Source organism: Dermacentor silvarum, chromosome 2, assembly GCF_013339745.2.
Source record: "Dermacentor silvarum isolate Dsil-2018 chromosome 2, BIME_Dsil_1.4, whole genome shotgun sequence".
Classification (NCBI taxonomy): Eukaryota; Metazoa; Arthropoda; class Arachnida; order Ixodida; family Ixodidae; genus Dermacentor; species Dermacentor silvarum.
The window spans coordinates 215,367,765-215,391,070 of NC_051155.1; the positions used below are offsets into that span (position 1 = coordinate 215,367,765).

At 46.7% G+C, this 23,306-nt stretch overlaps 1 protein-coding gene across 3 annotated transcripts in view; it reads right to left on the reverse strand.

The window, feature by feature from the left end:
* Nucleotides 1-23,306, reverse strand: part of LOC119442589 (transcription factor Sp9) — a 151,874-nt gene that overhangs the window by 49,528 nt on the left and 79,040 nt on the right. The window contains exon 1 of one of the 3 annotated variants that reach the window (XM_037707514.2): nucleotides 14,162-14,770. The exons of the other annotated variants lie outside the window; for them this stretch is intronic. The gene's annotated coding sequence lies outside the window, so the exon portion shown is untranslated. Of the gene's footprint in view, nucleotides 1-14,161; nucleotides 14,771-23,306 lie in introns of those variants that run through there. 3 annotated transcript variants of the gene reach the window in all.

Consider the following 23,306-nt stretch of genomic DNA (forward strand, 5'->3'; position numbering starts at 1 on the left):
CAGCCAGTCTACTGTGTGATCAGAACGCCGCGTTTCCCTCTTTCTTTTATATAGAAAGGGGCGGGATGGAGCAGTACAGTTTCTTCAAGTTACGAGCGTTTGCTCTCTGCTGCGAATTCCGCGAGGCTCTTCGACAAGACGGGACGCGAGCGGGAATGGACAAAGCAGCAAGCTCACATCCGTTACGTAAAATCGGCCACCACAACGGTAGGCTGGCTGCTCGGATGATGGTGCGCAGCGCGCTAATGGCGGTTGCAACTGGCGTGGCCAGAGGGTGAAATGCGTCGTGGCCGGCATGCCCCGAGCTTTCTCCGCTATCGTCGCTTATTCAGCGCACAAAGGCTAGCCGGCGCTGCACGCAAGTGTACTACGCGGGGCCATCAGCAGCGACGCCCGCGCCGGTGGCTCGCCGGGTGTGAGCTGCGCGCGCATACCTTGGCGGCGTCGTCACACCGACTCCGCATCATCTCGCGAGGGGGCCAAAGGGGAAAGGTAAGCGACGAGAGACGTCTCAGACGGCGCCGGCGCCACGCCCCGGTCGGCCCGCCACCGCCGTCGCCGCACCGGCACGTGTTCGAACTGTCCCCATGTCGACAGCCCGCGGACACATAGAAGGCGCCATCGAAGTCGTCGGGAGGGCGCGTCTTCTAAACGCCTCGCAGCAGTATATATACACTATATATCACCAGCACTGCATGCCGATACACCTTCCCTCTCAGAAAACTTGAGACAGTTTTGAATGTTTAGTATGGGGAGTGATTTGGTGAAGCTTTGTACAGCATGGCAGTGTGCATGAAAGCGCGCGATGTGCTTCGTACACCGCCGATCGATGCTGCCTTTGTTGAGCTTAGCGGACAGAAAGTTGGTGGTTCTTGAGCAGCATATAAAACCAGCTTTCATTCCCTTCCTCAATTTTGTTTCTCTCTCTCTCTCTTCGAACCTCGATTCCTCGCTCGGGAAAGATTTACATCGGGTAGCCGACGTACACAGTATCCCAAGTTCTCGAGGACCAACGACTCATAAGTGAACATGGCAATCGCAGCCGATGGATTCGCGAGCGAGATAAGAGAAGAAATAACCAATTTTGGGATATTTATCGTCCATCTTGAATTACGTAAGTCCCGCAAAAGGCGCCATGCTTGTGTAGCGCTTACAGCAACTGATAGGCAACGTTGGGCATATGTGTACGTTATATAGAGAGCACCTGTTCCTCCTTAACACCTTTTGTAGGGACACAGATGTGCTTCCAACTATATAGATGATGCTACAGACAAACGCAAGGAGATAGTACGATACGTATAGGGAATCAGTTATGGGCTGTCACGTCTTGGATTTGTTTATTGTGAACCGGGTCTTCCATGTATTATATACAGTTGCCGCGTGCTTTCTGGATCCGCGAGGTGCAGCGACTAGACCGGGAATCTAGAATCGAGACTATGCTATCCTCAATCTCAGAGTGCAAGCTGTTAAAAAGAAATACTAACATGACTGAGCGATACATAAGACATTAACTTGGCGACCTACCCCGTAAATAATTTTTAACTCGGAAAAAAAAAAAAAAAAAACTTCTGGCATGACTTCTCACCTAAAATATCTTATCATTATTCACCTTCAATGTCTGTTGCTTTCCAGTAAGCTCCTCGCCGGATGAAAAGCATGGAAGTTTGACTGATCTTCATAACGATGTAGAAAGACTGAGGCACGTTTAATTGCACAGGCTAAGTAACTGACACCTTACATTATGAAGTTGTTAGAAAAGAAGGATGACATTGTGCAAGACGATTTATGGCGGATAAATGTTGTGTTAGCCTCTGTGGTGCCAAGGTCGGTATACCTATATACTGTGCGAGTAATAAAGGAGTCAGCGTGTGTGTGCAATGTCCCAGATGACTTGCACGTTTGGCGCCACAGCAACAGCTTATGTAGCAGTCTCTGGATATCGTAGTACATTTGCGCTGTGTCTCGAGCTGCGGGACGTGCCAAGCTCATGGGATAACCTTAAGTATAACCAGAAATATCTTCACCGAGTGTTGCGCGCAAGGAAGGCTTATCGGACACGATTCACTAAGCTTCTCTAAACTAAGTGTATAGATGCACAATTCATCGTCGCTATTGTCTCGTTACAACGTCGATCACTATCATGGTTGGCGGCTGCGCGATGGCCGGACAATCACTAAACACTTGGTTTAACAAGTTCTTACTGGTTCTAATTTAATAGCACACATATGTGCTAGTGTTCGGCGGTGTTTGTCACTTCATCTTCCCTCCAACACCGGCAGCAGCATGCCGGCTAAGCAACTAAACTTAGGTACGCGTGCACGAGCAAGTAAACGAGCACAATGACCAACTCTTCGCAAGAACTTCGAAGCTTCTCAAACCCATGTACCGTGTAAGCGTTTTTGCAGGTGGCTGAACGCAAGTAACGTGACTATATCCTGCGCTGAACCAATTACACGTGGTACGTGCATGTATAAGGCGCCTTTGCAAGGCAATTTTTCTGCGAGAACGTGCTTGTCGAACGTTCTCATCTCACTGTGATCAGTCCACCTGCGTACAGCGGCAGTTCTTGGCGCACGCTTCAACTCATATTTTCACTTGCCGCTTAGAGAATCTATACGTACACAGCTATCTCTCTCTCTCTCTCTCTCTCTCTCTCTCTCTCTCTGCTTCCTAGATATATATATAGCCAAGCATGGAGCAAGATGCCGCGCTCATTACGCAGTGTTCCACCAAGAGTAATAAAAGAACGACGTCAGAAATCTTCACAAGTGCCTCCACAGCTGTGCAGGAGGTCACACAACAAACGAGGGTCCCGCAGCGCCGACGGCACTGCGATGTAGCACGGTAGCCAAGCGCGGCGGCATCTATCGCCGTGCCCCCTCGCGTACGCAATACACACACACACACACACACACATGCGCGCGCTGCGTTCATGATGGCGGCGGCTCGCCGCCGCCGTCGGTGTCCCGCTGAGGCAATTGGACACGCGCATTCCGGCCGCGACGCCGCCGCTCGGTGGCCCGTCTTAAAAACGTGCAACGCTGCGCGAGCCGAGGCTGGCGCCGGCTAACCAGCCTGGGGCCAACGATTATGTTCTATAGTCCGCTCGGAATATATGCATGCGTGCGTCTAACGGGGACACCTCATTAATAATATTCCAGTGCTCGTTTAAATTTTAATTTACAATGAGGGCTTGCAAATTAATCTTCCCAGAAAGCAAATTATTCTTCCCAGGAAAGCTTTGTCATGTGTTATTTTGGTACCATTCGTGCCATAATTCAACAGTGTTGAAGTTATAGCGGACTCAATATCAGTGACATGTTCAATATCGGTCTATACGACTTTGCGCACGGCACCTATATGATGTTGATGTTGCACACGGTACTATAGTAGTATTCATAATGTCATGTGACAGCGTAGACAGTATATATGTACACTGAACATAACGTGCTGCGCGTACTGCGATTGCATGCCTTCAATTTGTGTATATAATCTATCATATACCCTCTTGCATAAGAGATCTTTCTTTACATTGTTTTTGTTTCAACTATGGAAATTTTGGTGTTCCCATGTTTCAGGCTTTGGGGAAACCGCCTTGTTGCAGAGTTGACCACTCGAATTGTAATAAATATTTCCCTATACATTCCGATTGAACTCAAATCCGATACAGCTTGTCCACTGGCTGGGACGGTGACCGGCGTACCACTGTTATTACAAGGTTTGGCCTCTGAACGCGAGCATGATACGGACAGAAAAGTTAGCCGGCATAACAAAACACACCTTTTTACCTAATTCCATTCCACGCGAAGTAATTAATGGCAGAACATGAAAAAGGAATAAAGTTGGAACAGAATTACATGAAAAAAAAATAATAATCGCGTTTTAGGTACCACAATCACGATCTCATCATGAGGCACACCGTATATTGGAGGACTCCGGATTAATTTAGACCATGGACCCATGGGGTTCTTCTAACGTGTACGCAATGCACGGTACGCGGACGTTCTTTTCGCATTTCGCTCCCATCGAAATGCGGCCGGCGCGATCGGGAATCGCACCCGCGACCTCGTGCAGTGCAAGCTCGTGGCCGCTAAGCCACTGCGGCGGGAATTACATTAAACAGGCGCCATCTCTGACAAGTTGCTCGCTCCCACCTTTCCGTTAATCTCCCAGATGAAGCGACCACGGTACAGTGATGATTATGTGTTAGAATGGCGTTAGGGCAAGTGGCACCCCTCTGCTTTAAAGGCGGTTCAAGCATCATCATAAACATTATGGTAACAAAACAAAATATTAATGAAGTCGATGGTCTACGACAAAGAATGCGTCGCGTAGTTCCAGCAAAGGTTTGCTCCAGAGTTTATTGCATAATATCGATCGAAATGTGCCGCCGCGAGGTTTTGTGCCGGAAATTGAATACGCAAGGAATCTCGCGCTGGGAAACGGATCGTCGCTGGCCATTCACGACAGCCAGCAATATATATCAAGGCCACTCCAGCTGAGTCGTTCTCTTTCACGCAATAACCATCGCGAAGCTCACCTTACCATTGCCGGGCGCTATAGCTATGGTTTCAATAATGCTGCACTCTTTTAATCGTACACAGTGTACTCGGACGCACATGCGAGGGTATAGACGTGGGGGCAAGGGGCGCTTGCCGCCGCCGGGCCACGCAGTGCCACTCGCTGGATGCATGCAGACCCTCCGGGCGATGGCTTTCTCGGAGCCTCAAGCCGATGGACCAGCTGTCAGGCCGACTGGCCAAGACAGCAGCGGCGTACGTTTCTATCTCTATTTGCGTGGCGTGCCATTGCGCAGTCTGAAAGCGACGGCGCGTGCGTACGTTCTTTTATACACACGCGGCGAGACTAAACGACCCACGCATGCGGTCTTAATCCGCCACCGAGGTATGCAGTGGTCTGTGCCACGAGACGGCCATGCAACGAGCTGTGCGGGTGCGTCGCTTCCTTGCGACGCGGCCAGAATGAGTTGAAGCTGCGGCACATCGTTGCCATCACGCGTAGCTCGGCATGAACGCGGAAACGCATTCCTGTAGCCGCAATCGTATGCCTATAGAGTGGTACCATAATAAGGACATTATTAAGCGCAACGACACAACGACGAGAAATACACACGATACAGGAGCTGCCTATGTGTTCTTCCATCATCGTCGTATCGTTGAGCCGCATTATTTCTTTAAGCAAGAACCAACTTGCCCAACACGCCCTTAGAGAGTGGGACTGTGCGCAATCACGTGATGAATTGCTAAGCATCAAGCAGCGTATTTCACGAAACTCCTGTTCATTGCAGTCGTTATACAGATTGTCCTACAGTGCCAACCAGTTTTTCATCGTTAGACTCCTGCCACAGCAGCGTTATTTTTCGAAACTTCCAGCAGATCTGCTCAACCTTACAGCGGGTACACATGCATAATTGACAGCGACTAGTAAGCCAGTACAAGGTCTGCAACAGTCGTTACATCTGAAAAGGTGAGTGTGATACATGAACACGCCAAGTTGGCATCGACGAAATGATGATGCACTAGCTGCTAAGTAACAATTCAAAGGACAGCTGAAAACTCACGTTACAAAAGGCATCACAGTAGTGACAGCAACGAGACTGAAGTCGATGATATTACTTCTACGATTTAATACAACGGGCACTTTGCGATCAGCAACCGACTCGGAGCACCTGCCGGACACACAAAAGAAGTCACGCTCTCTGAATGTTAACCCCTTACGACCCTGCGCTAACAATACTACACAGGTAATAACAACTCAATCAATAAACATATGGCAAATGAGAACGTAGGAAGTGTGCTTCATACATTTTAAAACACCGCTGATTGCGTCTGTTTGCAAAAGTAATTTTATGCGCCAACGTTATTCGAGAAAAAGCACTGGAAAATAAATGTATTGGTGCTTGCCGCGACACCGGTATGTCGCCATGTATAGCATTTTCCTTGTTTACTTACATAAATTATTAATACCTAGCTAATTTCTGTGAGATCTGAGTGTTTCTATAAGTGCAGTGAGTATGAAATAGTCAATCTCGCCCCTGCAGATGAAATAGTTTAACCTGTATTTGTGTACCGAAATCAAACTATCCAAATTCAAAACTTTCAGCCTGTTCTTGTGCTGTCTGTTTTAATTATACTAGATAAGCAAGGAGCCCGGTTAATGAGAGAATTCTGTTATCGGATTGTCCAAGGGGAACAGTGTAACGTTTGTTACACGCAAACATACATAAAAAAAAAAACTCCTCCCTGCAGACATACGGAAGGCAGACAGCATTAGTACACATCCTTATTTTTGAAGTTGCACCGTTCGTAGAACGCGTATACGTAACTAGAATTGAGATAGGAATAATCAAGTGGAACTTTCAAATATCTGAAATTTAAAGAGAGATGCTGTCTTTAGCATGGATGTGCTTGCCTGCTGACATCCTGGCATGCTACTCCAGGAGCTTCGTGGAATAAAATATACAGGTATGTACACAAAGAACAAACAAGCACAGAAATAGCACATATGCCCTGATGCACACGCACTTAACTTGCTCATGAAGTTTAATTAAGGCCTGTACTCAAGAACATCTGAAGCGTTTTCGTTGCACACAAACGAAACAAACGGGCCAACATGCAATGCCCCGCAGTTTCAAGCTCGAGTATACCGGTACAAACGCAACGCATGCAGCCGTCAGAGATTATCTGTCTGGCGAGTAACGACTGCAGCTACATGAAACATTTTGCCAGTCCTTAGGAACATTCCACACTGAATTCACATCGACAAGTCTAATAACGGAAATGTGCATTTAAAGTAGCTTGTGTGGGCCACGTTGAGCCTTATTCGATGAAGTTATGCTTGGTCTTGCCTACTGAATATTCGCGCATGTTGAACTCACAAGCTGTTCAGTATACTTGGGAGGGTATATCTAAAATTTGTTTCAGCCGAACACGAATGAGCTCGTGTACAGTCGAACAGCGCTACAACGAGCGCCTCTACACAGCGAAATGACCTGTATAACGAAGGGTTGATTATGTCCCGGCCGAATCCTATATCTTGCATACATATTGTGAAGCCTCTGCAACGAAGAACACGCTTTCAACAAATTTGCCTGTAAAACGAAGAATTCAGGCGTTCCCGATGGCTGATGTATGTATTGCATTACAACGAACACTATACGTCGTGGTGCCGCCTCTGTATATCTCCCGCAGACTTCGTCGATGTGCGCTCTTCGCCAGCGCTAACGGCGGCAGTATAGCAACGCACTTGACGAAGGTGCCGATGTCAGAAGTATAATAGTCCTGCGCTCCCACAGCTCCAAGGAATCGCTCAACTTGTACACTGCTTCCTGCAACGCACAGCGGATGCGAATGTTGACGAACACGTCGCAGTTGACAACGACGTCATGATGTAAGTGTAAGTGCCGACCGACGACGTCTTCAAAGCCATCTAATGCAGGAATTAATGACACGAATGTCACCGAAGGCAGCAGCGACGAAGATCCTGTAAGCGAACCAAGAACCTTGACGGCAATCGAAGCGATAGCGGCGTTGGATGATTTGCAGCTTTATACTTGGCATATACATAACTTCTGCATTACGACGCCGAGCATGCTATGAACCTCGGTGCAATATAAGGGTGGCTGAAATCGCACATTCTGTCAATGTGTGCACAAAAAAAATTTGCGACTGTTTTCACAAGGTCTCTCTTGAATTCATGTTAAAGAAAGGTTTTCTTCTGTCGAATATGCTTAGCCTGCTCTATTGTGAGTGGTACGGTGCCCGACCTTTACAACGAAGTGACCTGTATAACGAAATATTTTGCAGGTCATGAGCACTTCGCTGTGAAGGTGTTTGACTGCATACGGCAAGGTGATGTGTGTCTTGCGCGTCTTCTTCGCACATGCTGGTAGCGCCAACTGTACAACAACGCCACCTCGACGAGCGTGCTGTGCTAAATAAGAATCTGTCGGAACATCGCGGCGTATAGAAGAGAAAGAAGTAATAAGTGAAAAGAAAAAAATAAGCTCGGGGCAAGAAACTCGTGCAGTTCTTATATCCTATAATATTTTTAGACAGCCTATAGCTAGCCATATATTGTGGGCTCTGTCGAAAGACGTGCATGCCTGATCGCGAACCATATTTCTGAAACTATAGCTCTTTTTTTTTTTCTACGCGAAGGAACGACCTGCCGCACGTATCAATATGCAGGGTATACGGCATGCATAAGAGGGACGATCGACTTCAAAGAGAACGGCCAGGCGAAGGGATGCACCTGGAGCACTCTATTAAAATGCTAAGAAGGCTCGCGCCTGTATATTAATTCTTCTTATAGCATGAGCGAACAACGTGCAGCCAGCTGGCTCGTCTGCATATCGCTTCGTGGAAGTTACGGCGATTACTTCAAGCAGAAGTATACATAAAAAAATTGAAGGACAGGCCCCACTGATGTCCCCTTCCAAAAAGACGCTCTGCAGTGTAACTGAAACACACACTTTCATGTCATAAGATAGCGCATATAATAACGATTTGTTAAGGTAATGTATATATATTCGGTTCGACAGCGTTAGCCGAGTCAAACGCCCGAATGAAACATCGCAGATATTATGTACCATATATGCAGTATTTCTCAAGCACGTTATCTGACACTATGTAAGCGCTTAAATTTTTAAATAAGTACCACACATCAGCATTCTAGGCGGAAGCAATTATTTGCAAACGATTACAACATGTATTTACGATCACGCGAAGTCGTTCGCGCCCTCGTTGAAGTTCATGCTATCGAATAGCACTAAATAGCTCACGAGCACGCAACGTGGAATGTGTTCATATGCGCCTTCTTGCATCGTGATAACCTGGATGGCTATTCGCCCCTGTTCCAGCCGTATTGGCTAATGCATAGCTTTCTTTCTCATTGGTCGTTGATGCCTTTCTTCGGTGCTGTATGAAATAAAGCCATGTTCTCGCATGTGCATGCCATTCATATAGAAGTACAAGAACTGTTGACAGTTACTATCTTAGGGAGTGCGTGTTTGTGTATATGTTGTGCGAGTGTAACTGCATTTTGTGTGTAAGCATCATTTCACATGTCACTGCTTCACTCTGGAGTAAGCTGGCCCTCAAGAAAGCTATCCAGCTTTCGTAAAAGGACTGTCTCCCTCTTTCTCTCTCGCATACCATCTTCTTCAGCAAGGACGAAATATCTTTCTAAATAAGGAAAGGTGGTCAGACGCCAGAAAGCGTCATCCCCCGTGCATAAATTAACGTATTAAACAGCTATACGCATTGCTTAATAATTTATTACAAGCCTTAATACGCATTCTTCATTGTGTCTTCACAGACAGACAATTTCCATTTGCTTAGCAATCTCCAGAAACGTGCCAATTTCATGCCCAAAACGCGCCCTGAGATACTTTCTGCCAGATCATTCAACCCAATTTATCAATTGACCGGATCTGTCGCTATAGGCCCTGTGGCAGCCTGTAACGCATATGGCGCTTCGATGTTCACAAGGGGAGACATCACTGTCCCTCTCAAGGCTTTGAAGCTCCGAATGTTGTTCACAGAGCCTATTCGTGAAGAGCGGCGTAAGGGCCTATGCTTCAAAACTTCTGCCAAACGTACACACCGGTATTCTATGCATTCTCCTCTCACGCATTAGGAGAGAGTACTTAAGCGGCAACTTCAGGAAACGTATCTCCAACTTACCTTAAGGTGCCGCGTGGCCGAGCCTATATACGTTTCACGCAACGCGATGACAATGTTGCTATCCCGGCTGCATAAAAATCACTTCATGAGCACCAGGTTATATTTACTGAAAGTAAAGCGACCATGCCGCGTCGAAAGTTGAAAATAGAGACTCGCTGCGTTTCCGCAACGACAAGTCTCCTTGAGTACTATAGGAGAAAGGCTAGCAAGACATTAAAAGTTAATCAGAGCGCATTGAAAATTTCTGTGTCTGCGGCTATCAGTAAGGTTTTGTACAAGGCAAGAGAATGTGCAAATACAAACGCACACACATGCGCGCGCGTACGCACGCAAACACACACACACGCACACACACGCACGCACGGAGAGAGAGAGAGAGAGAAAGACATGCGCGTGCGCACGCGTGCACGAAGAAACGAAAGAAGAAAAAAAGAAACGCCGGTGAGCAGACCGGAAGATCGGTCGCATAGCCTGGCGCCATCTCTCGACAAGCGACAGCGGTAGGTATCAACGTACGATGGCTACGCCGTTTGTTGAGATTCAGCTCGAGCAGTCACCTCGAATGTATAAAATGCCCAATGAATGTGCATGGCACAATACGTTGTGCGCGCGGCGCAGATTATTATGATCTCGCACCAACGCCAATACACTCGCATATAACAGGAAGTAAATTCTGGACACCATTTGTTTATTGACAGTATACGAATGGTTAACTTGAATAGTTTGTCAGACTTGGAAAAACGGAAAGGAACAATTAACATTATCTAAATGCCAGTGGATCGGTGCAATGACGAGACTGCCGTTCGCAGACATAGGCGCTATGTGGCTTCAGTCAACAAAGGGCAAAATATTAATAATAAAAAATATTAATTCACAACAAAGTGAGACAGAATGGGCAGGCGATATTTAACACAGTTTTGGCGACTTCGTGCGCCCTCTGTCGCAGAGTCCCAGTTCAAACAACTTTGTTACCTTCCTACATACTCTACTTGGGATGGCGTTTGATAGGCTCGATATTTGCCTACTTATGATATTCTTAGAATTTGATTCCAAACTGCCTTAAAAATGTTCGTTCCGCTTTTCACGACTTTGATAATCTCACTTTCCACACCACTACACTGATATTGACGCTGTGGTCACTGTATGGGTTGAGCAATCGCCCGTGCTCTGTGTGCTGCGTCGCGGGGCCATGGATATAGCGTTGACACATGCATGTAAGCAACGGATGTCCTCACGGACGGCCAATATCCGATTAAAGAGGCCCCAGGTTCGGCGTCGACTAATGCCTGAGCTGACAGTTTATGCACAGCGATGCTTGCAGCGGTCCCGGCGAGGTGCTCAATTGTATGTGTGCGTAGTTTCAATACAACGGTTATCACTTTCAAACGAAAGCCATCACAGAAACGAGCTTTTCAATACATTTACTTCTTTAAATGAAATGAAAAGCACTCTTCTGCAATTGCTTTTTCTCACAAGACGTCTTAGTGCGGGAAAATCAGCTCTAAAGGGGGTGTTACGTATGTGCAGACACATTTCAGTCCATCTCAAAGAAGCATCGTCCTGTCGAATACAAATGAAATCCGAAAGTGGGAATTCAAACCAGAACAGCAAAATCGGATGATTGTGCTTTTGGTAAACGACGTATTAGTGTACCTATAGTTTTTATTTATTAAGTGCGATTAAGTGCGAGCTAAGTGCGATGTGAGTTAAATTGTTCTTTAACTGAAATAGCTTTCTTTCTCATCTGCTTGCTTCGAAAGTCCCCTTCGTGGTTCATTTGTTAGGGCTAGTGCATGGTCAATGCTTATGAAGTACCAGGAATGTGAAAAAGATAGGAGGAGAAAATGTTTTGCTAATCGCTCTATTCTCGGGTTTATTTGAAATTATTAGTAACTGAACGTGATCGAGTGCCGGTTGTAACAATTAATGTATTCACCGTGCGACTGAAGTTTTTTACGTGCAATTGACTTTTTTTTTTCCTTTTTCACTCATACATTGTAATGCAGGTGCCACGACGAACTCGCATCAAAACTAAACAAAAAAAGAGACTCGATGTATCAAATTTCAACGTGTTCTCCAAAATTACAAACAAATCAAACGAAAAATGAAGTTCACTGGTAAAGAGCAAATATTACGTGACACATCATGCGCGATTAGCAAGCGTCGCATTATATTTTCTACGAAAAATCTAGACTTCCAGATACACAAGCGGAATTCCCATTCATATTATGTGCGGCAGTGTTATTACTTGTTGGGCAAGCTTCACCGCACAGCTAGCGGTTTGCTTCCCAGGGCCAACAGAGGCTTCGTTTGAGCCAGTTGGTTTATGATTAGCCTACATTCCAAACTTACAGAGAGGGCAAAAGCTAGGCAACACGATACCTGGTTGTGTCGTGTTGTGTCTTTTTTTGTTGTATCTGCAAATTCAGGTTGCACGCTATACAGCGACCTCGAGGCCCTCCGCGGCGTTCTCATGAATTACCCTTTTTGTAAGTATATACTCCCTAGAGAAGCATTCTAAACGACACAGAAAGCACTTGGTGATCGATAACGCGTTATGTGCGCCTACGTCGGCATTGCGTGACTAGTGAGGAAACTACTTTCTTGCGCGTTCTACATAGTTTCGCCTATAACGTATTTGTATCGTCTCTACGCGTCCTGTTCCCCAGCCGTGTTAAAGTGCCAGTTCATTTCAATAGAAAGAAAAAAAGGAGCTGGGGAGGGGTGGGGAGTCGTTAACTATGCCTGGCATTGTCTATGCACACCGTCTTTTGTTCAAGTATATCGAACAACTAGTAAGAAGTCTGCAAACCATTTCGCGGGAATAACTGTTGCTTACGTTGCAGCCACGCGGAAAGCTTCAAAATCATCTGGCAGAAGAAAATATGAGTGAAGACGAAACATTGCAGAAACAAAAACGCTCTGAGCAATGTTAGCAATGTGAAGTAAATATTTCTGCTGCTTCTCAGTACCGAACACTAGCCTTATTTTGCTTCTGTGTCTACGGCCTTTTTTTTTTTTTCTTTTTTTTTCTGACATTTGGGCAAGTATAGAGACGATGATATATTTGAAGGCAGCCATTATATACTGTAAAGCGACCTTCGTTCACACGCGTAAAACACAAGCTCTGACATCAACAGCGAGTTCAGACTACACTCAGGTCGCGCACTTTTATCAATATTATAGTAACGAACTGCTGTTTAGCGCGAACTATAGTGCAAGAAAAAAGACATAATAGATAGATAAATGGGCCCAACAACGACTGGCGAACACTTTAGGTAAGCAGAATGAAACACGTATAAAAAATGATAGTTTTATTTAAAGCACCATGTCTGATGGTGTGCTGATATCAACTTCTCAGAAAAAAAAAAAAAAAACTGCGCGGATCTCTACTTCCGTCATTTTCATTCCCTTATCCAAGTGAAGCTAGTAGGACCATATATATGCCTGGAGTCCGAGGAGTTCATCTAGACTGCGAAGACATGCCTTTCATGGAGTCATTAAACTTAAGTAAGGGGTATATCGAACAATCGAATGATGACAGAGCCGATATCGCCTTCAACGATTGCGTATATTATAAAACTCACGCCATACATTTAACAACTGAAAACCAAAAATACGAAGTTGTTTTCTTATTCTTGCTCCAGAGGAGAAACCGCGACGGATGATGTTTTCCAAGGCGCAATATGGGCATTGTTTCAACGAGCGCCGGACAAAAGAAAGTGCTGCGTGCTGGCGAGACTCGGCTATTGTTAGACAACGATTTCATACTTCTTTTTTTGCCGCTTTACGAGGAAGCGAATAATCAACAGCAATTTCAGGATCTGAATCGTACGTTTTACTTGCCGGCAAATAACTCCCGATTATCCGACTTATCATGCTTTTGTGTATTCACATTTGACGTGAATAAATTCACGTCACGTGTACGTGCACTTAAAACACGAATCAAAAGAGAAACCAATGTCTAAATCGCAGGGTTAAGTATAATGACAAGTAAGCGTAATATATATTAAAGTTTCGACTCAGTATACTCACAAGTATAGTATTAAAAAATAGTTCTTTTTCTTTCTGATTTCAACACTTATCTCTCGACAGGACTTAGCGGAGAAAGCTATTGCAATACAACAGTCCAGCTTTCTCGCTAACTTTGCAAACAAGTCGTCGATGAGGGAATGGAAAAGTAATACGAGACAGCCGGCTTACGAACACACGAAAGAACTTTAAAACAAGCGACTTCGCGTTATACGAAGTGAACGACAATCACGCCCAGAACATCTCTTCACGTGCATTTACAGCGCGAGCGGTTAATGTGATTCGGATATTTTCGTTGTTATAACAAGGAGAGGCCAAAAGACCGCTACGGCAAGTCATCGAAAAACCCAGGACTGTCACGGGACGCACGCCTTCTAACATCGCGGTGCCTCCTAAACGCGCGCTGAGTAGTCTCTTCTTACCTGGCGTGCCAAGTGAGCCATGGTCCACGCGGACTCGTCGCCTGTCGCAATCCAAACCGGGAGAAGACCGGAAGAGAGGATCACAGTGTCGGGTCTGGTGGGGGGTGGGGCCGGCACAGCCAAAGAAAACGAAGCCGATGATCGGTCAACGTTCGCGCACTCCCCGTTGAAGACGCCGACGCCGAGTTGTCGGATGGGAAGACGGCCTCCTCCAGCCCATCTTTCCGTGTTGACGAAACGGTACAGGCGACGAAGACGCTCGCGCAGAACAACACAAGAAAGCTCTCGCCCCGCTAGCCCTTCGACAGACTCTCTCTCTACCGTCGGCACCGGCGTTGTTGCATCACTTGCCGACAACGCGAGCCTGTCGTGCCGACATGGTCGTCGGTCGGCGAGATGGCCTAAGAGCGAGTACCGTCGAAGAGCTAGCTACTCGCGAGCTCGTGTTACACGGCGCGGCGGCAGGGGCCCGCGCGGCGAGCGCTCGCTTGGAGCGCGCGTGCCGAAAGTACGTCGCACGCAGCAACGCCGAAGAAATCGGCGGCAGCAGCAGCGGCGGCGGCGCCAGTCAAACGACCAACACCATAACAAGAGAGCACGGCACGCTGTTTGCCAACGCGGAGGGACCCCTCACACAATGAGATGTCGGCGCACGCACGCGTTGGCAGCGCCGGGGCGGAGCCTTGTGGGCGGGCGCCATCTTTGTGTTGTTGCTCTGTGTATTTTTTCCTTTTGTTTGACTAGCGGCGGCGGCTGCGTTCGGCCGTGCCCGCCCATCCTCGCATCGCAGGATCTGGGGAGGAGAGGCGGAAAGAGAAGAGAGCAAAAAAAAAAAAGAAAGAACAAAAGGAAGGAAAGAAAGAAAAGAAGAAAGAATCGTGCGCGAAGGAAGCAGAAGTGAGAGAGAGATAAACCGGAGGGGAAGAGAGCGCGGAGAGGTGAACCGACGGGTGCTGCAGCTCCCCTTTCCACCAGCTATTTTGCCGGCCTCTAGTGGCGGTAACGGGAACCAATGGAGGGCGGGGTCGTTCAGCCCTCCTTCCTCGCCTCCCTCTTGACTCCCCGCTGGTGCAGGGAAGAGAATAAATACACAAAACACACACACACGACACACGTACGCAACGGCACGCACGCACGCACGCATGCTCGGCGTCGTACGCGGCCTTTGAGCTGGGGGGAAAGCGAACAGCAACGAGCACGCACGCAGATGTAGCGAATCGAGCTATGTGCTGCGGAGAAAGTAAAAGCGAGGTGCTCGACAGAAAAGAAGAAAAACAGAATCGTGACGCAAGCAGGAGGACGGGGAGGAGTGGTGTGTCTGCAGGAGATGCGCGAGACGGCAGTCCGCGAGCCGCCGCTTTCGTAAACGAGGCAATTTAGCAGGAGTAATGTGCTAAAACGTGTGAGACAATGAAGAACTCCGGGGACGGAGGAAGAGGTGAAGTCCCCCGGGAGCGAGGGGTGGAGAAGCAAAATGTTCAGGAAAAGGTGGCACGTCTTTCGATCGTCGTCGGCCATGACTCTCCCGCGAGGCTCTCTTACGCCAGAACGACGGATAAAAAAAAAATGACTGAGAAATCCTGCTGGAGGCGAACTTTGAGAATCTCTCGATTACTTTCTTTTCCTTTCTTTGGTCTCGGTCGATTGGCGGCCGAGCACCAAACAGAATAATTGCTGGATGCGAGCGGTAATCTCAGACCCTTTGTGTGGCGTTCATAGCGAACGATCAACTTTACTTGCACTGTTCTTCAGAAGAGAGTACTCGCGTCATCGTCTTCCAGAGTGTAACGACACATCAGAGTTTCACGGTCACAAGGCACGAAACGAATGGTGCTTAACTTAGGCGGAAAAACCACGGTCATTCATCCTCTGCGGGATGATGATGATGATGATGATGATGATGATACGCCTTAATTACATGGCATGTACCCACAATGGGGGATGGGCCAGAAATTGATTGATTGCACGGACAGTTAATAGCTTACCAAAATCGAACTTAAAGTAAAACAGCGAATTAGAGTATATGTGTAATTGAGAAGTAAGATCACCGGTATTCTTCTTCTTTTTCTTCTTAATTTATGTTTAGAGGACGATGAATTCTTACTGGCACTTCATACCCGTCTAACAAGCTTATTCAATAGCATGACCATGCGGGCTTCCTTTCTCCTCTCTTCTATACTTCATCCGTTTTCATGGAGTTGTTCTCGATGCCCGAATGTTGATGAGGAAGGACAAGGCTATCACGTGGAGGCTGTCGAAGACGCATATATTCATCCTGGCAGAAAAAGTTGTTACCTATATATACGATCAGTAGCTAGTAAGTTTGTTCTTAAATGACTAGGCGAAGCTGCACTGCTCAGAAGAGACGTCTGTCAGCAGAAGAGGTTGAAGATAGTCTGCATCACAGACTTCATTGTACAGCAAGGACAGGAGTTGTCATAGGTCTTGTCTTTGCTAGAAAGGTATACAACATTTGAAAGCGTTAAAATATGCATCACAGTTTAGCATTCATGCAGCATCCCCTGATTGCCGTCATGGGAACGACAAACGATATAACGGAAGTTTAATAAATGTGTGCATTTGTGTATATTGAGTTCAACAGTGTGTGTGTGTGTGTGTGAGAGAGAGAGAGAGAGAGATTGCTCTCGCATTACTTAGACAATCATCGTGAGATGAGTTCTGCCGGAATGCTTTTTTTTTTCACATTTACAATTTCACTATCAGGCATGCTCACAGACCCGGTAAAATTTTATCGTTTCCAAGGGCTTGATATTACGTCCGAAGCCAATAAACCTCTCGCGGGAACGTCGAACCTGTAAGGCTGAGCGTGAAGTTGGTCGAGCAGATAAAGACCATATCACAAATTTCCCCAAATATATGCTCTGCAGCCTTGCAAGACTTAGTATATATAAATTGCACCCCAAGAATAGCGCTGTAACTCGCAATGGTTAGCATGCGCTGTATATTCTTACAGCGCTAACTGTAATGCGGTCTTTCGGCATCTCAGCCGCGTCCACGCATGCACCGTGCCAAAAAGCTATCATCATCATGTTCTCATAGTAACAACGAAACAAATTAAAAGAACATATATAGTATTGAAAAGAACGAACCATGTTGATTCCGAGATATCGCCACAGATGTCGTCATCATCGTGCATTCTATCGTTTCCCCAGCTATAACATAAGGGAGCATATCTATCTTTAAAGGTTTGCTGATTCACTTTTTTTTCGGGGGGACGTGACGTGAATCTTAGTCAGCGGTGACGATGCATAAGCGAGACACCTACACGGTCTACCGACTGCGCCAGTTAACGTCCGCACCACCTCGGCAACAACGATATAACAGCGCAACCACGCACATCAGAGCTATTCGCACACGCTGAAGTGTTCATGCAAAAAGAAAAGAAAAGAATGAAGAAGAGATACGATTCCATGAAGCATAAGCGATGGACGCCACCGGGCGTTGGAACATGCGTCACCGAAGCAACTCGAATCCGCACGCAAGAAGCATGTCGTGGCAAACATGCACGCATGGCACGGTGAGCTGAGCCTCCGGCACTCTATATAGGTGTACTATGTATATGCAACACGACGGGTAGCGTTAACCTAATGACCTGAAGCAGCAGCGCGGGGGTTAATTTAATGAACGGACGGGTAATTGCTGTCGGCAGCCACGCCCAGTCGCCGGAAACGGCAACAAAAAAAAATAAAAAAGAGAGAAAACGTGTTTCGAAGGTCGCAAAATGCAGCAAAGACCGTGTGGCTCATATCTGCATTCTTTCTTCCGAAGCGTGCCTAAAGTTACCTGCATTAATTGCGCATAAAAAAAAAAACGGAAAGGTGCATCAATAACCAGAACCTAAGGCCAGGGTACATTGGGGCCCACATTTATACTATATTCAAAGTTCGTTTCTTTATTTCTACTACCTTTTAGACAGAGTGATTCTGTCTCGGGCTCACTCGAGAACGCGCTGACATGCCGGCGATGCGGGCGATCACGCCATGGCTCGAGCAAGAGAACGCTTGCGTACGCTTTGGAACGCGTCGCGCTGAAGCGCGCACTCACGCGCGCGTCTCTCGGCTTCTCTGCAAGCTTCCCGCGGAAGAAACATGCACTCCGTAACCCTGTCCGGGCAGCCGCTCGCACAAGCACGCCGCAGTACAGGGATTTGAGAGAGAGGGGGGGGTTCGACGGCCGAGCAGTGGTGTCAAATTCGAGGCTATTAATAATCGCCTCGTTTGTTGCGAAGTCACGCTATGCACACCAGCGCGTGGCTGCCACCCGATCGCAGGCTCACGTCCTCGGTAACGGGAAAAGAAAAAAAAAAAAGAAAAAAAGAAAGAAACTCGGCGACGTCTCCTCCACTTTTTTTTAATGCTTTCTGCACGTGTTATTTTATATATACTGAGCAAATTAGTCTCGCTGTCAGCGCCGCGACGGCAGCATCTATCTTTTTCTGATGTTGTTCCTATACACGCATGTATACGTGACAGTTTGGAGAGGTGCGCTGCGCGCGCACACGCAAACACTTCGCGCGCACAAGCCATTGCCCGTGAGAAGGACGTTCTATAGGCGGCCGCGCGTGGTCTTATACTAGCTGCGTTTGCGAGCTCGTTTTAATATAGCGGCGACGTGCAGAAGGCAGACTAGCTTGCTTCACATCTTTTGGTTCAAGTTTCGGGCTGTGTCAGAGCTATTAATAGCTCGATTAATGGGCGCAGTTGAGTTCAAAGCAGGCAGGATGACACCGCCTTCTCTAGGACGGGAACAAAGGACGTGGTATACAGCTGCGTTTAAACCCGTGTTTCATCAAGAGATTGATTTGAGACCGTGTCGGCGATGACCAAACCAGGCGTTTAGCAGACCAGGGCTGAAACTGCGTCACGACAAGGAAGATATTCTCTGGCCGCGTGTTAAAATGGGGTTGCTATCTTAAGGCGAGAAAACTTTTCTACAAAGCGCTCAGCTTTGCACCTTGCCCCCCTTCCCCGTCAGGCATGCTCAAAGGCACAGGTTCTGAATCAATATCGTGCATAACACGCGGCGGTGGTCCGCGTAATTGCCGAGGCCGCTTACTTTAGGCAAGAAGAAGGCGACAGTAATATTAATTGTTGCCATGTTACAGGTGTTTTATTTCGGCATCTATGTAATTCTCTTTAGGACTTCAGATACTTCTGTCCCTTTCGCATTACTTACATGGCCCCCGTAATTGTCGACAGCAAGTGCAGAAATGTTGCCGCTGAGACGACTAATTGTAAAAACAAAAAAGAAAATAAAAAAATTGCGTAGTTTGCACTGGAGGCGTAATGCTAAAGAGACATGCGGAGCTGATGGGCACCTATAGCTAGTCCTGGCTTTTGGGCTAGGCTAAGCATTACCAAGTCATCCACGGCATTTTCCATAATTTATTGATTATTGATCGATTATCGATTAGCTGTTGATTGGCTATAGATTGGCTATCGCAAGGTATTGGCCACGTATTTGGGCCAGGCTAAGCACTAACAAGTCATCCCCAGCATTTTCCGGAATTTATTGATTATTGATCAATTATCGATTAGCTATCGATTTGCTATCGCAAGGTATTAGCCACGTATTTGCAATGGGCTAGGCTAAGCACTACCAAGTCATCCCCAGCATTTTCCGGAATTTATTGACTATTTATCGATTATCCATTAGCTATTGATTGGCTATCGCAAGGCATTGGCCATGTATTTGGGCTAGGCTAAGCACTACGAAGTCATCCCCAGAATTTCTCGGAATTTATTGATTATTGATCAATTATCGATAAGCTATTGATTGACTATCAATTGGCTGTCGATGACTGACTAAGCTTAAGTAGACCCAACCATGCTTATCTAGACTTATCCAGGCTCAGCTTCGCTAGTTCACAGGGATATGTGCCATTGCGCTTGGACCCCTGCTGCACTACCGCCAGGATCGGCCCACATTTTCTGTTCGTGTAATCACGGACTAACCGCCTGCGCAAACAGCTCCGTTGTTAAAAGAAAAAAAAGGGAACGAAAGAAAAAAAGAAGAACCTTAGGTGAACGGATACTCATGACAACTTTCTTTTCTTAAGACTAATTAATCTTTGTTTCTTCTGTACGCAGGGATCTTTCTGCGCCTTTATTCTGGTAGCCCTTATTCAACATCTTACTTACCAGCGAAGTTAGCTTCGCCGCAGTACTCCAATGCATGCTAAAAAGCCGCCACAACGGAGCCCGGCGGGCGGTCAGTGCTCTCGGGAACGAGTGAGATGTCGCGTCTTTCGTCCACGGAGTGCCACTCTTACGTCAGCGCACGTCGACGTCTCGCGCCGGCCGTATTAATCACTTGACACGGCTCGGCTTCCTTGATTGTCGCGTCAGGCTCCGAAGTCAACAGGTGAGGGGAATTGACCACGGCTGATGCGACTGTCGCTTCCGTTTTCTTGAGTCAATCTGACGGCGCGAAGGTCATTGCCAACCGAGAAGTATGGCCGTTTTACTAAAAGCGTTGCTGGTGTCGGTATCACCCCCCCCCCCTCCATTTTCCTTTTCTTTTTTTTGCGTGAAGCTTGCTAGACATGCTCAAAGACCCACATAGTTTGCCTCAACGTCAAGCACTTAAAGAGGAGGTGTTCTTTAGGGCATGAATGAACATGCCACATAAACTGTATGACACCACTGAGAGTAGTTAAAAAAACTTAAGAAATGCGTACTAATATCCCGCACTTATTTACTCCTGTGAGCTGCCATGAAATTCTAAAGCAAAATATCAGGTACGGACCATTTTTCTTCCTCCAATAAGTCGTGTCTCACTGTACCAATGGTCGGCTGCGGTACTGAAATGTATGCACGAAATGATAAGTTGAAAACGCAGCACACTCCGTAGATTAACCCCAATTGTTTCCTTTCCCTTTTTTATGCTTTTTTTTTCTTTCGGGGGGGGGGGGGGGGGGGGCTGTCACGTCCGGGAACTGCGCAACGGGATATGAGGGACGCTGTAGCGAAAGAGGATTAATTTTGACCACTTGAAGTTCTTTGACGCTCATGCAAAGCACGATATACAAGCGCTCTTTTTTTTCTTTTTTTTTGCGATCCATCCTCATCGGAATGCGCCAACCGCGGCGGAGATTCGAACCCGTGACCTCGTAGTGAGCAGCGCCACGCCGTAGCCACTATAGTGAGCCACCGTGGTGGGCATTGTTATTGTTACCAACGCTCACTGATTCCTAGACATCTCGGGTATTTCCAGGACTCCACAGAGATAAATTCAACACCTTACAGAGGAAGAAAAAATAATAGAAGGATGCTAGGCGTTGTCGTTTCTTCATCTAAACTGTTCCCGTTTCCCCTAAAAGCTCTAAAGATGCCTCGTGAGTGTATAGGTTCCAGCTAGTTCAGCTATCTCACTTAAATGCTTCATTACTCCTTATCGCATATCTTTGAAAACGTTGCTTCAGAGAGCAAGGTGACCGTTAAATCCCCGCACGCACACCTGCACGCACACCCACACGCGTGCATCGTGTACGTCCATGTAAAGTGCACGCGTCTCCTGAAAATTCCGTGCACAATATACGCGAGTGACCCCTCCGGCCCGCCTACATAGAGGGAGCGCATGCATCCAGCTCAGCCCGGACGATAAACCCTGGCGAGCACGGACACCTTGCGTGAGCAGCCGTGCATCGGCGCGCTGTCGCGAATCGGTTCTCTCCGAGTCGGCCGACAAGCGAACCCCCCGAGAAACGACCGTGGCGCCGTGATCCGTCTCGAAGGGAGGCCGCTGCCGGCGCCAGTCAAACTGTCACTCACCCGAGTCGACGACCACGCGTCGATCGCCAGTGAGACGCGGCAGAGGGGAGGGGGGATTGTAGAGAGAGAGAGAGACTGCAGGGAGACCTTTAGCCCCAAGCGTCCCTCCGCATTCTCGTTGCGTGCTTGGCTTCTTGTATACCTGTCCCCTCGCACTCGTTTGGCCTGCGACTTGCGAAGTATAGCTTTATGGCCGCTCTTATTCTGCTCTTCTCGAGATTTTTTTTTTTCTTTTTTTTTTTTTTTTTTTACCGAGCCGAACGGCAAGGCCTGCACGTTGAAGACCTCCTTTACGCTCATGACCTTCGAGTTGCGGCATAATTCTTTGAAGACGAGTGCACTTTTTACCTTACTTTGCATTTTTATTTCTCGCTTACTGAGCGTTACCAATTATTCTTTATATAGGTTTTTATTTTTTAGCTGCACCAAACTTTTTTTTAATTCCCTGTGGCAGATAACACAATTCTAACACTTGATCTAAATTACTCTATGAAACGGCCATTACATCTACGAGAAATCAAAATGCTTAATTAAATGATTAGTATATTTACGCTAATTAACTTTTTAGTTATTTGCTTTACGGCACATATTTTAATGTACGAATTATAGTCGGTGAGTTCGCAAGGCGTATCCACCTGGAACGAATTCTCAGGACTACACCTGTTTCGAGATATTAATTTGCGAAGTGTCCGACGAAATGCATTGGCGTTCCAGTTATTCTTTTTAAGAACGCGCCGTTTTATGCATTGAAGCACCAAAGTAACTGGACCAGTGCATTTCGTCGGACACTTTGAAAATTAATATCATATTAATTCATATTAATTAATCATATGAAACTGGTGCAGTCCTGAAAACGCGTTACAGGTCGATACCGCTTGCGAACTCACCGGCTATAATTCGTAGATTGAAATATATGCCGTAAAATAATTTATGAAAAGTAGTTAACGTAATTATGCTAATTGTTCGATTAAGCATTTTAATTTCTCGTGGAAGTAGTGGCCCCCTCATCGAATAATTTAGATCAAGGGTTCGAATTGTGCTATTTGTCACAGGGAAGTTTCAAAAATTTTGGTGCAACTAAAAAGAAAAAAAAAAAAGAAGGGAAAAACACCCTTTAGATAATATGCCGCTACATCAGTATATCTTGTCATTCTCGCATCCTCCTTTCAACGTCCCTCCTTCTATCCCTTCTTACTGGCATTTGGAAGATAGTTCTCTCTATTTAGCTTCTAAATAACGTGCAAATGAGTGTGCGAAAAAGCTTATTGGCCCACCGATAGACAAAACGCGCGTCCCACAAAGTGCCAGATAACCCCTTGATTTTTTTTTTGTTTCGAATCTATAGCGCATCG